We start from the raw sequence: 5,180 nt of genomic DNA on the forward strand, positions 1-5,180 counted from the left end.
CGTAACCCTATTTTACTTTTGGAGGAATGTTACGGTGCTGAATACATATTCGCTAGATTAATTTTTAATCTAATAATTCTTTTAACAGTAAGGAAAATTTTTTTTTGTGATGGTATTATATCATATTTGTCTTGATAATATATAATTATTTATTCAAAATTAATTTATTTTGCAATAGTTATCATATAATATAGATGCTACTTTAATATATATAATTTTAAAATAAAATATGAATTATATATTTTTGGTGATAATGTGTAAAAAGTTAAAATTGAGTATAATTTATAAATATAAAAGTTATATAAAAATAAAATATGCAAGGAATATTATTTTTAAAAGAAAAAATCGAAGTTTGTGGTTCGAATAAAATTTTTGTATATCCACTGCATTTTCACCGTAGCTGGAGTAAAATGTTAGAAATGATTTTTCAAAAGCAACTCAATTTGACACCGCATCTACACTGTATATTTTATACAGATGCATCAAGTAATGTACAACAGGTTCGAACTAATTGCGCTCGAAGAACGCCATGAGGGGATCATACACTACTTGATTAGCATTCGTTCCGTGAACAAAGTCTAAGTGAGCGTAGTCTTCCCTATAGAGCAACACAAGCTTGTTGGGATCGTGGTCGGATAATGTGTCGATCAGAGTTTGCACATCCTTGACATCTGAAAGCAAGTCTTGACCACCGTACCCGAGAAATAGAGGAAGATCGTTGGGGATGCTTGTCATATTGTATGCCGGAGGTGTTCCTTGTCCGTAGTGTTTGTTGTTGTCGTCACCGTTACCATAGTCATACATTTCTATGGTCCCTTTTCGGATCACTATAAAAAAATTCGCGCATCTAATGTTAGCTATAGACACGGTAGGGTGTGTTTTTTAGTTTTTCTTTTTTCAAATTTTCTACTACTTAACTTAACTTATAGGATTCCTGTTAAATATATTTATATATATAAGCAGATCTAATTACTATTAAAACAAAAAATTAAATTTAAATAAGAAAAAAAATCACCAACCTAAAACATTTTTAATAAGATTTTATTCATTAAAAAAAAAAAAATTGTTGGTAGAAGCTAATCTAAACTTATTTATTTCTTGAACTTAATTATACAGACAAACTTTGTATGTATGTAAGTTCATAAAATCCCCTTTCCCCCCTTCTTCAGGAAAGGTATACTTGTATATAAATATGACCAAGTACTAGGTTAGGTTTGTTTGCTTTGTATTTTAAACTAGTTTTTTATTATTTAACTCATATAATTTTTATTATAAATCTATTTTTAATTATAAAATATTAAATCAAAATACTATTTAAATTAAAATTCAAATAAAAAACAAAACTCATATACAAACCAAACAAATCCTTAGGAATCTTATGTATAAGTAAAAATTATGTGGAGTATTTTAGAAAATTCATAAAGGATTAGTTTAATTGATAGTATATCTATAATATAAAATAGTAATAAAATTGTCAGAATGGGTTTAAGGTGGTGGAATTTTTTTTGCTAGCTATTAGTATAAGCATTAATTTAACCGATTGTTATGAACTTATCGATTTTGAAATATTAGTGTATTATATATATGTAAAACAATAAAGACATGAATATACAATTTTACCCCTAAGAATGTTTTGTAATGTAAGTTTTATTCGTGGATAACATTGTTGAAATAAAATATAAGATATACAAATTCATTTTGTTTTAATATTTTTGGGGGAATACAATTACTAAAAAGAGAATAAATTAATTAATTTTAGACGAATAAACATGAAAAAATGAAAATATTGATTCCGGAGGGAAATGAGTAGTAATTATTACTATTTTAATCGTAGTAATTTGATTATATAAATTATTACTATTTTATGCGATTGTTAATGTGAGCAATTAGAACTAAAATAACAAATTATTGACTAGATCAAATTCGAGTTAAAATGATATGATTCAACAATCCCCGTTTCATTTTAAAATGAGATTAACAATTTCGAACTTACTTTGGGCGAGATGAATCATGTTCTTCGTCGCGGTGGGCTGTTGGTTACTCAACGAGCTAGAAGAATTCAGGCAACAATTCGGGCCTATAAGGGAGACCGAAAGTAAAACAAGACATAAAATACCACTAAATGGTTTGAATATTTAATGATTTAAAAGGAAAAATAAGAAGTGTTCGATTTTCCGTTGTTAAAAAGATCATACTACCTGTGATCGCATTTTCTATAGAAGTACAATCAATTGTGGTGCAGATATCCTTCACAAGTTTGGAAGCAGCTCCCCTGTGGAATTGACGGAATCATAGATTTTATTCTAAATTTTTCACCATAGTAATTTGATCGTATAAGTTTTAACTCTTCACAATTTTAATCTTAAATGCTTAATTGTGTCAAATTCATACACAATTTAGATAACATGTGAGCTTCTATTAGCATTTTGGACCAAACTTGCAAATATTTAGAGTGAGTTTCAGATAAGTTACGTTGTATTTAAATATATTTTGAAAATGTTTGAAAATAGTGAAGAATTGAGTAAAAAAATTTATGTAAATAAATATCTTGTACCAAAAATTGATATTTTTTATATAATATTTTCAATAAAAAATAAATATTTGATTTAATTTTAATATTATTGACGAATAGTATCAAAAGTGATCTAAAAATATATGTAAACAAAGTCTAAATATCTAATGTGATATAAATATATGTTAAATGAGATATAAATGTGATCTTTTCTATAAAATTATAGTTTTAATCTAATATTTTAAATGAACATAAGTATTTGACGTAAAATTTAATCAATTAATTATTATTATTATTATTATTATTATTATTATTATTATTATTATTATTATTATTATTTATGTGTATCAAATAAATTTAAATAGATCCAAAATTCCAATTTTTCGTGGTGTAAAAATATTGAAGAAAATACCAAACGAGTTAGTATATATCTCACCCTCCGGGAGCGAATTTCTTGAGTCCGAGCCAATATAAGGCCTAAATATACAAATTAAAAGAAATTGTTAGACATTATATCGGCGCCATGTCTGGTGAATGGTTTCCAAGAAAGAAATGAAAAATTAAATTTAGCATGAATTAAAAATATGTGTTACATCAGCTATAAAGAGATCAGCTGCAGCTCTAGCTAACGGAGACGGCATTTGTCCCATATAAGCTATGGGACTAAGCATAGCGGCCGATCTCACGATGTTCAACACTTCTTCTCTCGAAAATGCGCCCAAAGCCATTAAAGTCCCCTACAAAAAAATCAAATGTAAAAATTCTTCAAGTGTATTTGTTAACTGTTTTAGAATAACATGATTCTTTAAAAATATTACACAAAAAAAATACGATGTATAATATATAATATATATACGCATGCATAATAATAAAAGTAAACGAAGATACATAAAATATAATTATCTATAATACTTTCATAATTCTTTATACATTACAATAAAATGCCTACAACTATAAACAACTATGGCTCTTTAAGGTTTGATTTTGGTATTGCATTATTCATTAAATTATTTTCCATTGGAATTGTAAATCAAATATTTATTTGTTATTTGAAGCATTACACAAAATATCACATCGAATTATCTTTCATTTAGTTCAAATTATTATTCTGAGACTCAAACCTAAATCCAAACTTTAATAAATTATTTTATGTACTTATAGACATTACTTACTAAGGAGTGGCCGACGTAGTGAAGCTTTTGTCCCGTTTTGTCATGAACATATCGGAAGAATGCAGGGAGATCGTAGATGGCTAGCTCGTCCCATGACCAATTCCAATAGTCCTAATTGTGTCGAAAAATAGAAGAGTATCAGGAAAAGAATGGTTCAAATTTAATAAAAAAATATAAAATTTCATCATTAAAATTGAAGTCCTTATCATTGTTTAAAATTTATTTGAAGCACAATTTGAATTTAATTATCCTATAAATCATCATATTTTGCTATTTTAGGTCCTTAATATAAAATATTTGTGATGTGCTGAATAGATAATAGATTTTAATAAAAATAAATAAATAAAATACAAATATTTAATTTGATGTATATAAATAAATTATTGATAAATAGTGAAATAAAAATATTGAAAACATAAGTAAACATTTTTTTAAAGAACTATCTGGAGTGAGGGAAGTGTGTCCGCTGCTATAACTTGTCCCCCGAACATTGGCTAGCCAAACGTCAAATCCATTGTCCGCTAATATAAATCCCAAGGATTGATCGGGAGAATCTAACCATGTCGAAGCATCCTATATTATTACCATGAACAAAAATTAATAATTTGAAAATTTTTATTATGTATTTTATGCTTATTATTTTTTTTACTATTCGATTTTTTTATTTTATCTCATAAAAGTTCAAATCAAACTATTATTTTCATCTAAAAATATATAATAAAAAAAAAATCCAAAGGAACACACCCTTAATAATATACTTGAATATATGGTAGAAAAAACATCGAGAATAATATGTAGGTTTGAAAGTACACTTATAAGTCCATGTTGAAGAAGAACTGGCGCTTTAGCCCCTTTCTTGCTATTAGATCGACCTGTTGGGATTCTTTGAAGACTTAAAATATATCCGTCTTCGGTTGTGACCTAATCATAGATAATATTTCTAAAAAAAATTAAATTATGATAACTAATAGTTAAATAAAAAATAAAAAGGATAACAAAATCTACGTACTTTATGTTCTTCGCAAGCGTACCCTTGCGTCTCCACCATTAATTGACATATGCCTTTCACATCATTGCTCGTCTCAACAAGCCTCCTATGAAGCTTCGTTCTTACACCCGATGCAGAAATGTTTAATAGAAGCAAGATAGCTAAGGACGTTATTGTCTTGTTGACAATCATCGTGGATCCTACGAGGCTCGTCGTAGAATTTTCACCTTTTGATGATCTTTTTTACAGAATTTCTTGTTGTTTTATAGGGAAAGAAATTTGGATTTATTGGATGTGATAAAATATGGGTACTCTTGTTGTAATAATGAGACAATTTTGTTGCTAACTACACTACATTTGAGTGTTCATATTTCATGAATCTCCCTTCATTTGGAGGCTAATGCAAATATATATATATATATATTGGGTATATACACATAATTAATTTATATATTTATTTTTTAGTTTAGTAAAGTATTGTTATAATAAAATAAAAGAATATTTTTAT

The 5,180-nt window shown here is 26.9% G+C and overlaps 1 pseudogene; it reads right to left on the minus strand.

Annotated features, from left to right (window-relative positions):
* Positions 1 to 507: 507 nt before the first annotated feature.
* LOC127266141 (triacylglycerol lipase 2-like) lies at positions 508 to 4,864 on the minus strand (annotated as a pseudogene).
* Between the last annotated feature and the right edge of the window lie 316 nt (positions 4,865 to 5,180).

This window comes from Andrographis paniculata, unplaced genomic scaffold, assembly GCF_009805555.1.
Source record: "Andrographis paniculata isolate CXL003 unplaced genomic scaffold, ASM980555v1 Contig74END, whole genome shotgun sequence".
NCBI classification, from domain to species: domain Eukaryota; kingdom Viridiplantae; phylum Streptophyta; class Magnoliopsida; order Lamiales; family Acanthaceae; genus Andrographis; species Andrographis paniculata.